The 13,210-nt window shown below is 35.4% G+C and overlaps 1 protein-coding gene and 1 pseudogene across 5 annotated transcripts in view; both read right to left on the bottom strand.

Moving 5' to 3' along the window:
* Window positions 1-10,903, bottom strand: part of Snap25 (Synaptosomal-associated protein 25kDa) — an 80,135-nt gene extending 69,232 nt beyond the window's left edge. Inside the window, exon 1 of one of the 5 annotated variants that reach the window (XM_071792193.1) lies at window positions 10,553-10,895. The gene's annotated coding sequence lies outside the window, so the exon portion shown is untranslated. Of the gene's footprint in view, window positions 1-10,552 lie in introns of all 5 variants that reach the window. The other 4 variants (XM_071792192.1, XM_071792189.1, XM_071792194.1 and 1 more) reach the window with 4 other exon arrangements.
* LOC139822283 (uncharacterized) lies at window positions 300-6,040 on the bottom strand (annotated as a pseudogene).
* Window positions 10,904-13,210: the final 2,307 nt, after the last annotated feature.

Raw genomic sequence — 13,210 nt, forward strand, 5'->3', positions numbered from 1 at the left:
TCAGTATAAATATACTTTTGCCTACTTGTAACTGTATGGAGAATCTGCCTTTTCTGTTTATATAGCTATTAGCATCTCTTTTTGGTCGAGCAATGTTTATATGTGTCCCATCAATGACACCTAAAATTTTTGGAAATCCATACAATCTTTGCATATTTGTCCATATTGTTTGAGCTTCTCCATAAGTAGGCCATCTGATAAAAACATTTCAAAGACTATATAATGCTCGAACAACTCTTTTGACGCTAACCCATGCAGTTGATCTGGCAACACCAAATCTTTCGCATATGGAGCGATAAGAATCTGGTGTTGCCAAAACATAAATAGCTATTAGTAGCTGTTTTGTTGCATTAATTTGCTCTCTTCCATGGAATGGAGGTAATTCTAATTTGGGTCCAATTAAATGCAACACAAAATAAAAAGTATTACGTTCCATCCTGTAACAAATAATATCACATATTATATATATTAAATGAATAAAAACGTATATTTTATATTAATATATAATGATATTAAATAAAGTGACAATTTACCTAAAATGTGACTTAAACTCAATATTTGTATATCTTGTAACAATATTTTCCAAATAATCTGTTATTTTTGGTACTATTCTTCTTTCACCTCTATTATTATCTCTATTATCGAATAAAATATTTTGTAATTCTTCATTATTATCATCACTGTCTGAAGAAGAGGAACTACTTGAAGATTCAAACATATTTTCGAGTAAAATATACTCTTCCATGATATCTAATTGCAACAAGTAGGTTAAAATTTCAGCAGTCGAGCAGTCCCAGTGGGAGAAACGAAACGCAGCACTGGGACTGGGAATTTTCAATGCTGCCAATCTTATTTTTTTTCCCAATACCAAAAAATATATTTTCGAACGCACCCTAAATATAACATAAATCACATGTCCAAAACAGTCCACTCAAATTTTTGTGTTACGTTAACATAATATGGATGTGTTAAATGGTAACATTGATACTATGTTAATATTTCAACAGAAAAAAAAGTACGTTTGATCGTACGTTGAAGTTACGTGTGTGTACAACGAACATAACTTTTATGTTGAAATTAACATATAAGAAATGTTCTTTTTACATTTTACAAATGTAACAACTCAAACTTTTGATTAGTATAATGTGTAAAAGTTACACTATTTATTTAAAAGTTTATTTTTTAACAAAAGATTTATGTTAACATAACATTTTATTTTTGTTAAATATAAATATAAGAAAGTGTTATGTTTACAAATATAAGTAGAAAGGGCTGTAAGGGTCACAACGCGGATTACGGTGCGTTCAGATATAAATGTGATTTATTCCTCGAATTACAAAATTCCAAACGTTTTGGCTCCTGTCCGAGCCATCCTCAGTGGTATAATATTAATATCAAAAATATATATTGTCCCTTAACATGGTGAGTTTACTGTTTCAATTTGACAGAAACTTAGTGGAGACTAAAAGGTCCAAATCAGTTAGTCTGGAGAAAAAATACATCGCAGTCAAACCGAATAATAAGAAAATAAGGCAAAGAGAATAATCTGTGCAGAGCGATCTATAAGACGAGATCCCATCGACACGACGCACAACGAAAGACAGTCTTAATAAAACTTTTTTTCAAAACGTTGGCAAAAATTGAAATTTTAATATTTTTATTTGGTTCTAGTTCACACGATAGCCACACATCCACAGATTAAGAGGATTTTTTTTTTTTTTAGGATGAACTGGAGATTCGGAATCGTGGGTACCGTTTTTTTACACAGCTGTCGTCGGGGCGCTCTACAGCGGATTCTTGACCATATATCAACTTGGAAAAATTTCTAAATACTCTTCAAATATCAATAAATATGATGTAAAAGTTTCAAAAAAGTGTATTCTTATGATTCCTTACAAACAATTCCCCCCAAAAAACAGCCTCTTGACTAGACGACCCCCTTAACACTCTTTTTCTGTAAATTTTAACACATTTAATAAATACGTTCAAATTGTGTTACTTTAACATATTTTTTTTAATTATTTTAATAATTTTACATTTTATATTTGTTAAGTTCAATTAACATAGCAGACATATGTTAAATCTACACATGTATGTGTTGATTATTATTTAACACAAAAATTTTAACCAGCAGATTTATTTCACAAAAATACACAAATTTTCCAAATGTATGCGTGCAATGTTAGGTGCTATCCTTGTCTATATCCTTGTCTATACAAGGACAGATATAGGTCGATAACATAGAAAATGGTAATATTGTCGGTTATACAGACGGCTCCAGCATCACCTTAAAATATGTTTTACCAATATTTTAGAATGCCGCAATGCAAGTTTTTTGAATTATTAAAATTAATTGAGCCTATGTTACAAAAAGAAAATATGTCGTTTCGTGAGGCACGTTCACCGACAGAAAGACGCAGTTTGTTTAAGATAAACATTTTTTATTAAATTTACATTGTCTATGTATAATCTGTTTGTTCACCGAGATGTGGCATTGGAATTGACATATCGTAATATGATGGCAATGGAGTTGGAGTTGTTAAAGGTGAAGGAGATGCTGGTATAGTTGACATTGACGGTGACGATGGTGATACTGATATTGATGATAAAGGACGTGATACATACGGCCTAGTGTGATATAATTCGGCAGAATGTTGACGTATAGGTGCATTAGGAGGTTGCTCTAAAATTTGTTTCATTTCAAGATCAGAGATAATGGAGAATATTTGTCATTTAGCTATATTTTGATAGTAACGAGAAAAACTGTTTACCGTTGCTGCAATACTTGAAAAAAACGTGTCTATTGCATTAAATTGTTGAGTCGGTGGAGTTATTTGCGCTTTTGCAGTTTTTTCTCCAACAAATATTTTATCATCACTGCTGATGCCGTTTCTGGTTGTGTTTGACATTTATTTTCTTTATTCTTAGCTTTAGTGATAATTTTTCTGTCAATTTCTTTTTGTTTTCTCTTTTTTCATTTTCAGCGTGTAACGTACTCCTCATCCACATTATCATCCTTGTCATCGTTTTTATCGTCGTTTCTATCATCTTTTCTATCATCGTTTCGATCTCTTTTATCATCGTTTCTATCATCTTCTTTCTCATTGTTTGTATCATCATATTCGTCTTCATTCGGTTCATCTTCATTATCATCATCACTGACATCTTCTAACGTACTGCATGTCTCTTTCTTGCATAAATGGTAGTAAGAACGACAATTCATCTTCAAATTTCCATTTTTTTTATTTTTGAGGCGGCCTGTCCATTTTTTGTTTCACGTTTTTTTTAACGCTCTTCTAAAAGAATCTCGAACATTCGTCCATGTTTTTTTACAAGCAATCGCTGGAAAAAACGAACAATTTGTTTATATTAATATTTATTAGTATATATTTGATATTTTATAATTTTTTATTTATTATCTTATATTTCGTAGGTTCTTAGCTACTGGTGATTCGTATAGAACAATAGCTATCAGTTATAAACTCGGACATTCAATGGTGCAATCGATTGTTATTCAAGTATGCGAAGCGATAATAGAGAATTTGATGCCACTAACAATGCCAAAGCCTACAGTGGATAAATGGAAAAAAATTGCCGAAGAATTTTGGGATATTTGGAATTTTCCAAATTGTTTAGGCGCTCTTGATGGGAAACATGTGACCATTCAAGCTCCCGTAAATAGTAGATCTCAGTTTTTTAATTATAAGAAAACCTTTTCCATTGTTCTCTTAGCATTAGTCGATGCACATTACAAATTTATCGCGGTAGACATAAGCGGATATGGTAAGAATAGCGATGGAGGCCTATTTGCCAATTCTAAATTGGGCAAAGCTCTCGAAAAACATAAATTGAATATCCCGAAAGATAATGCGCTTCCTAATACGCAGAATGTTATGCCTTATGTCATAGTTGGCGATGAGGCATTTCCGTTAAAAAAATATTTATTAAGACCATATCCTGGTTCTCAAATTCAAGGAGATAGATCAAAAAGAATTTTTAACTACCGTCTCTCACGTGCACGAAGAGTGTCGGAAAATGTTGTTTGGAATATTGAGTCAAAAATTTCAGCTTTACAATCGAAGACTGAAGTTAAAACCAGAAAATGCAGATAAAATCATTTTGACTACGTGCATTTTGCACAATTATATCCGAGACTATAATATTAATGCCATACAACAAGACCACGCGCATAGAACTGACACTGGTTTACAAAATTTACTACGACAAGGAGGAAGTGCAGCAAATACTGCATTTACTGTTCGAGATGCATTCAAGGAATTTTTTATGACAAAACATGGCCGTGTTGAATGGCAAGACACAATAAATTAAAAAATATTTTATAAAAACTATTTTATTAGTACAATAGAATAAATTATATTCATCTTACCTGGCTGGTTCATTTCTTTCGCAATTCTTCTCCAAGCATTTTCTTTAAATATATTATCACTATATTTTGAATGGCTCATTACATATAATGGCTCACAAGATTTAACCTGCACTTCAATTAATTTTTCCTAATAGTCCATCTTGTTAATTGCGTCCGTTCTTCACCTTTATTCAGTTTAGACTGTCCGACTCGCCACCGACAAGTCCCGACACGTTCCGACACGGACCGTCAAAACATTCTTTGAATAATAGATTGTGATTGGTCAATTTTTTACGACTCCGACTTCCGACATCCATTGTAGACCGGGCCTAATGTCGGTCAATGTCGGTACGTTCCGTTGACGGAACGTGCAGGTCGGTGCCGGTTAGTGTGGACAGTCTCGTTAAAACGCATTATTTAATGTTTTGTCGTGCCAGTGCCGGTACGTGTCGTTGCCGGAACGTGACGGTCCGTGCCGTATAGTGTGAATCAACCTAACTGATGCAGATGCTAGGTCTACAATGCGAGTCGTAAAGTCGTGAGTCGTAAGAATTGACCAATCACAGTCGATTATTCTCCTCAAATTCGATTGTGATTGGTCAATTCTTACGACTCACAACTTTACGACTCGCATTGTAAACCTAGTATAAGTTTTCACCCAACAGTGGAAACGAGACTCTTTCGTGGAAGTTCCACGAGATAAATTTTATCGTGACGGTTTGTGCCCGTCACTACACTTAAACGTTATAAAAAAAGTGCTGTTCTGTTAGATAAAATTTTATGAAAATTTATGTTAAAGTTACGAAATCATAATAACTTCGTAATAATACACACGCGACTTATACCACGATAAAAGAGAAATACGAATCTTATTCGCAAAAAAAATTAATGCTTATAATCGCGACACGCATTCGTCATGCAAATGGAACGATGACGAGCAAATAAAAACGGAACTTTATTTCCCGTGGTCGTATGCGTGAAGAAAGTTATTTTCCTCGAAGCGGTTTGCGAGGCAAAATCGTATTTCTCTTTTTTCTATTTTCCTTTAGGAAACTCGCCCACGTGTGATTGCTATGCTACTATTTAATATATCGCCTGTCGATCGACAGACGACGAAAATTCACAGTGCGTGCCCGTACACCGTATGGTGTCAATAAGCAATCAATCTATCTTGCTTTCCTCATTGCGCAATATTATTAAAGGTGAAATTGCTATTTAATCGCAAACTGCATTTTGTCACGCATTGCTGATGCAATCGGAGCACAAACATTTTTACATTATTCCGCGCGGTTTACACTATTTTAACTCCAGACCATATCTCTCAGCGTATCGTCAGACGTTATGGCATCAACTTTTACAAAACAAAACAGTGTCTCTAATTAAAGTTCGATTTTTTCCCGCAAGGTGGAGTCTATCGTGTATTCTTCCATAGATGATACATTAATCAATCAATCTTTATTAACTTCAGTTTTTGCCAAGAAGGAGACTAGTTTACGAAGTAACTTAAACTCACTCATACCTCCCAGGCAACTATACTACTAATTACTCCTATCTACTCTTCCCTGTTCTAGCATCTTTCTCTTTTAATCGTGATCCTGATCGATCCGATTCTACTGTAAGATTTTGTTGATAACGTCGAAAATATACTTCCACCGCGTCTGTATCGTGCGACATTATCGAGGATAGAAGATCGCAGAGAAAACTCGAGTGAAATTATGACGATAATTATACTTGCAGTATATCCCCACTCGCAATTTATGCCCTCCGCCCTCTCTTCCTTTAAGGCCTTCACACATAAAATCGTGTAAGAACGTAAAACGTAAGCGTAAGAAAATCGACCAATCCCAATCAAGTATTGTGCTGTCCGTAACCTCAGTAGGGGAAAATACTTGATTGGGATTGATCGATTTTCTTACGCTTACGTTTTACGTCCTTACGGCATTTTATGTGTAAAGGCCTTTAGCCTCTACAGCCTTCGCACACAACAATAACTGGTGGCTTCGTGTGTATAGGGGTGGTCGGGTGGTATAATATGGCGAAAGTATTGCACAACTTTATATGCCGGATAGATACAGGAACATCGCTATGAATACAGGAGGGGGGAGAGGTAAATGAGAAAATCAATATTTTTATATCCATTCACGTGAACATGAATCACTCTTGTGTTACCTTTGTGTAAGAAGAAACGACGCGTAATGCGAAATACATGGAAGAAAGACAACCGTAATCGGTTTCTCACTCACAAGATGTAATAACAGGATGTTTAGGATACAAAAGTACTAGTGTGGAGCTTCTTCAACTTTTGTTCCAAGCTTTGGGAAAAACATCTTACAGTCAGTGAATAAACAGAAGTATACGCGGTGTCCTGTAAAAGAAAATTTCCGAAAAAGATGTGTATCCAAGAAGTGAGAAAATTTTAGGGAAGCTTTATCCTAATCTCTTCATGTGGTCTTTTCAGTCAAACTAATTAAACTGTTGTATTCTTACATAAAAAAGGACTTACATAAAAAGGGATCTGCATAACATACACAAGTATTTTATCTCATTTCACGATTTTTAAATTTAAAGGCGAGGCCGCGAACACAGTCCAGTCTCTTTAAATTAATAAATATTCGGAAGCGAGCTGTAGTAAACTGCGTTTGATTAACGTAAGGACAATTCAGGTTCAAAATAATAAACCAACAACAGCAAAATCGGCTGTTCATTTTAAATACATACAAGCGGATCCGGCGAAACTACTCAAAATGCATAACCATCTTTACGATCTCGAATTAGCTGATCTTTCCAGCTAATCGGTCCTGCGAAAATGCATACTAAGGCCAGAAAATCGATTGGTCAAGACGTGCGACAAATGTCAAACTCAAATGTCAATGACACTGAAATATATACAAACTGGAACGAGCGCTGCCTTAGAAATCCACGGTAGGCGAGCGATATGAGAGAGAAGTCCTAAGTTCCTCTCTTCTCCTTGTCTAACTCACAACGTAGTCAAGAGTGGGAAGGATGGAGTGGGGATGAAGTACAGGCCAATCAAGAAGACCAGACAAAAACAGAGCGCTGCTCGAGACACCTTGACATGCTCTTTCTTATATCGCACAGGCAGGCCCAGCGCTCGTTCCAGTTAGTATATATTTCAGTGGTCAATGAACGAATTCGGGATTGCATTATCGGTACACGTCGCGACCTCCCGATAATGCGAGAAGGTAAATTTATTCGAGAGTAACGAGAAAAAATACGCTCTAGATAAACAGTGAAAGAGATTTATAGATGAAACATCGTAATAAATTCTGAAGGAACCAACTTTGAAGACATTAACGTTCTACGCAATTAAAAATCGTTTTTAACAATTGCTCCGAACCTATTTTTTCTTTTAATTTTCTTTTTATTTAGACCGCGTTAAACAATCTACAATTCGTATTCGTATTCGTATTCGTAGGGTGTCCCAAAAAGACCGGAACACCGTTTTACTGACAAATTCTGTGAAACATTCTAAGACAAAAACTCTTATGCGAAAATGTCAAGGCTATAATAGTTTTTCAATGAGAATCACTTATAGTTGACGAATTAGTTTGTGAAAATTTCGCGCGTTCAGGCATGGTACATACATCACACAGAAAGTGAGGGTGTTCTTGTACATTAACTTAGTTTTTAGAATTAGCACAGGAGTTGTGTTCGACCTTTAGTTTTTAGATATTCAGATATTGGTATAATTCTACATATGACAAAGAAATTACTTTTGAAGCTTAATTTTATTTATCTGTAATTATTTAATTTACTATACATAAAAATTGATGTCAGCATTATGAAATAATAATTAATATGTATACATCGAACTGTCAAGTTTATCTGAAGTGCGTCATAAGCTGGCGCGTGACTTTTCTCGTATGGTAAGCATATTCAATTGCTGTGCCGTGCCTGAGCGCGCGAAATTTTCGCAAACGGATTGGTCAACTGTAATTGCTTCCTATTTAAAAACTATTATAGCCTCGACATTTTCGCATAAGAATTTTCGTCTTAGAATGTTCCACAAATCTATCAGTAAAACGGTGTTCGGTTTTTTTCGGACACCCTGTATAAGTACATATTAACATACTTATCCTTTCCTGAGGGCTTATTACGTATCTTTTCACGAGATAAAAATAAGAAAAGTGAGAGAATTCACTAGAGTATCTACGATTTCATTGGTCGAAATCTAGTAAATCTGTTCACTTTTCGTTACCTCGAGAAAAGATACATAATAGACCCCCTGATCACTAGAGGTCAGCATTAATCCCAAAAATTTTTCAAAGAATTACACTAACTACTCTTTAATAAACACGTTCTTTCTTACAGAATTGCTTGTTTATTTTATCCGAAAATTATCCACTTCGTATTGCAAAATAAATACCTTTTTTGGAACGCACACTGCCGTACTATTTTTTTCCAAAGTGTCACATCTCATACAGTCATAAATTTTTAGCTAAAAATATCAGTAATTAAAAAATTGCAAATTTTTAAGAAAAAGTCATTTTTTGTATATCAACTTTTACGATTTTTTTCAATGTGTTAATATTAAATAATTAATAAAATTAACATTGCAGGTTTTACAACATTTCAAGAAGGTTTAGAATTTTTTCAAGTCAAAATAATGACAACTGTAAATACGGTAGCCGATTAAAGTAACTGGGATCGTTTTGACCCCGGTGTAACCATTATAAAACTGTAGACCACGAAGGATTGAATGTAAAATTAAAAAATATTTTTAATTTAAATTAAAATTTTATTTTATTTAAATACGTACGCGTACATTAAAATACGCGACGCGTAGAATTATAAACAAAATTTATCCTTCCCTCCCTAAAATCCGAATTAGGTGTAGCTCGCCCAAAGTTGACTTTATATTTTGCTCGAAGCAAAACTAAGAAATATGCAATCGGCATTTGTTTATTTCGACAAATATTTCAAATATAAATTTCAAGACAAAAATAAATGTTGTAATATACGCTAAGAAAGCAGAGGAAGTTTTATGAAATACACGTTCGAGCTTTAGAATATCAAAATAAATATAGAAAAAATGATTTAATTACGCGCGAGCTTAATTATTCGTAACGAATTATTGTAAAAGCTATCCGTAAACATATTTATAATAATTACTCGATTAAGCGAAAGATCGAATTTAATTCCGATCGGAAATTTCAATCGGAAAATTGAGCGGCGCAGCGCCGCCGCCGCCGCCGCGCATACAGGATATCCCAATATCTCCAATTTGTTTTGCAATGACAGATTCTTCGATGAATTTCAAATTGATTTTATCCCCGTGCGAGCGGAAATTTGTTGGGAGAACTAATTGACGGCCGAGAATTAATTAATCCTTGAAGAATGAGAGATCTCAAATGCTGCAATGGATAAACGTAAATAAATTACGCAGTCTTGTCTTTTTATGGAAAAAAGATTAGTGTACTAGGTTTACGCGAGCGTTACTTCTGTAGTAAGTTACGATAATTCCTTCGCGTAAACGGGATTCTGTAGTAACTTATACGATAATTTACTCCGTGTAAACAAGTAAATTATCGTAAGTTACTATAACGCTCGCGTAAACGTATAGTATAGGTAAATTTTACTATGGTAGGAAGTGGAGTCAAGTTCTCCAATTACGAGAATCTTCCGACGTCAAAAAGGCCACGACTTTCCGCTAACTTCGCCGAGGAAAAACTAATTTCGAACTCATTAAAAAATCACTACGAAATAAAACGGCAGCCTCAGATCATATATTCGCGACCGCATTTAAATTCGCTTCGCGAATTTCCCGAGAAAGCAGTCCGCTTATCTCTCGCAGATTGCAACGATGACTTTCTCGCGATATTATCAGGAGAATCTATTTTTCCTTGTCACTGTACAATCGAAAATCCATCAGCGTCATATTGCCTGCATCGCCGTACCGCGATCGCGGAAATATATAAGACGAGCTCCATTACGCTTTACTGCGTTCTATCGCGGATCGATCTCTCGCATCCGCCCCGCCGAAATCGGTGCCAGACGACGGGGGCGATTATCTTGAAGGCTCGCGTAGAAAGGCGATGCATCACGCTTTATATATAAACGAATTAGCTCTCTTATATGCGAGGAATACTTTCATGAGTTTCATGGCGAGGCGCCGTCGAAAGCGTGTCATTAATCGCCGGCGCGCTACTGGTTACGCTCACTAACCTTGAGGCGGATCGATAGGTCTGGCGAGGCTGGCGTCTTCCAGCGCGCAGCGATGTGACTTTACCTAGAGCGCCAATGGAGCGGCCGGCTGTCACTAGCACCAACAACCGCGTATGTGCTAACTGCTACTGGATACGCACCGTAACTGCGATGAAACAAAACGATTTTGCGTCACGTCACGTCACGTTTCGAGCGCGCACACGCACATGAACCATGAACCCACTGGCCACCACCACCACGCTCGGATCGCAAATGAGCCGAATGATCGCTCAAGCACAGTGAAATGAGTGAAGTGAGTGAAGTGAAGCGCGGCACAGTGCGGCACAGTCGAGGGAATCGAGCAGGAGCAGGCTGTCGACTGTCGGGCACAGTAGCGCGGCGTCACGTGGCTAATGTCCCATGAGTCACGTGACCATGCCGAGCCAATGGAACACGTCGCAATGCGCGCGCACACGACGATAACGAGGTGGCTATCGTCATGCGCGGGAAACAGGGCGTTTTGAATTATGCGATATTCCGTCTCCGATTCACGCTTTCTTTTCTTTTGAAATGGAACACGTGTATATCCAAACATTCCGCGGAGAAAACAATAATGAAGTAAAATAAAAGAAAAATATACCTAAAAATGACGATAACTTACAAGGGAATGTTTAGAACTATCCCTCACCGATTTTAATAGGTTTTGGATATATTACAGAGTAGCAAAAAATAACAGACAGTATTTTTTTTATCGGCTTTGAAGCATGTTTAGGGATTGAAACAACCCCTCGAAAAAAATTCTTTGTATTTAATTACGAGTGAATATTTCTGAAACCGTAAGGTATATGAAAAAATGTGTTAGACAAAAAGTTTTAGATTACGGTATTAAACTCTATTACGGTATTAAATTGATCTCTGTAATCGTGTATTTAGATTTTTTTACTGTCATATTTTTTCAACATACTCCTTAATGTTATTTTTGCAAAAATATGACTTTAAAAAAATCTAAATACACGATTACAGAGGTCACTTAATACCGTAATCTTTTCGTCTAACTAAAACATTTTTTTTATATACACAGTAAAAAATAAAACGTAATTTTAACATTTTTTACATGTCCCAGAAAGTTTACTCTAAATTTTAAGTTAAAATGACTCCATTCATCATGTGTTACTTGTTGACAAGTGAGAAATGCTAATTAATTGACACTATACTTTACATTTATATTTGTTTTTTTTACTTTATTTTACAAGTTATATTAACACATAATATATATTAATTATTTTACAGATTTTACTTAAATTATGTGTAATAGAAACATTTAATTTTAGTAAATTTAATTATTTTGTATGTTAAAGTTTACGATTATTTGAAAATTTACGTTTAACTTTTGTTTATGTGTTAAAATAACTTTAAGACGTGTAGATTTTTTAAAGTAATTGTGTTAAAAGAACAAATTAATATTTAATTTCTAAATGACATATATAAAGTGTTAAGTTATCACGTTGACATAAATGTAACACATGAAAATGTTAAAAACAAAATAGCTGTTGTATGTTAATTTTACATTGAAATAATAATCAAATCTTGGTGACACAAGAAAATTTTAACATATGGACCGCTATGTACATACAATTTTTACTGTGTATACTTCACGGTTTCAGAAATATTCACTGGTAATCGAATACATAGAATTTCTTTCGAGGGGTTGTTTCAATCTGTAAACATGCTTCAAAGCCGATAAAAAAAATACATATGTTTGTTATTTTTTGCTACTCTACAATACCTATATCCAAAGTCCATCAAAATCAGTGAGACTGTTCCAAATCTTCCCTCGTTATTATAGTATTAAGTCGGTTCTACAATACGTCGCAAACGATGGCAATTGCTAGTTGAAAAGTGTTTATTCTGATTGCCGATTGCCACATAGTAGGGGAGACCGGGGCTAACTTGACACTGAACTTTTTGCTAATTTAAATCTATCGTAGAAACTTGCCTTTCCTACTGTAAATGGGTCTTTATGTGCCAGTATTATCAACGGGATTTGATGACATTCTGAGTTATGGTGTAATTTTTAGCACGACATAAGTGTTTTTAATGGTGAAAAGTAATTTTTCTGATCTCTCGAAAATTTCTACTTTTTCATCGAGCTTTACTCTTGCATGTACACGGAGAGAAAAATCTTACCACTGTGGTATGAGCGCCTCCTATGCATAAAAAACAGTAGCGCTATGCCTTGCATCAAACGCATAAATTTGTCCGTTTAGGCAAGGATAATATCCTACTTCACAGGGACAGCGTTTCGTGTCCGATAAGCAATAACTTCATACAGATATCGCGTGAAAACGGTTATGCTTGTAACGCAAAGAGTTCATGCCACCACAGGCATGAAGTAGGATATTATCCTTGCTTTAAACGGACAAATTCATGCGTTTGATGCAAGGCAGCGCTACATGCTTTTTATGCATGGGAGGCGCTCATACCACAGAAGTAAGATTTTTCTCTCCGTGAGAGACATGACGACGTTCTTGCGTTCAAAGCAAAGCAGCTGACATGCGCTGTTGGTAAGAACTGCAACTTCCCGAGCATGCCGTTAAGGGTCGACAGGAGTAACACTACCGACCTCTGTCGGGTTGCTTAGCTGCGAGTCCGTATTTTATTTATTATAAATTTTTTAAG

The sequence above is a fragment of the Temnothorax longispinosus genome, chromosome 11 (assembly GCF_030848805.1).
Source record: "Temnothorax longispinosus isolate EJ_2023e chromosome 11, Tlon_JGU_v1, whole genome shotgun sequence".
NCBI classification, from domain to species: domain Eukaryota; kingdom Metazoa; phylum Arthropoda; class Insecta; order Hymenoptera; family Formicidae; genus Temnothorax; species Temnothorax longispinosus.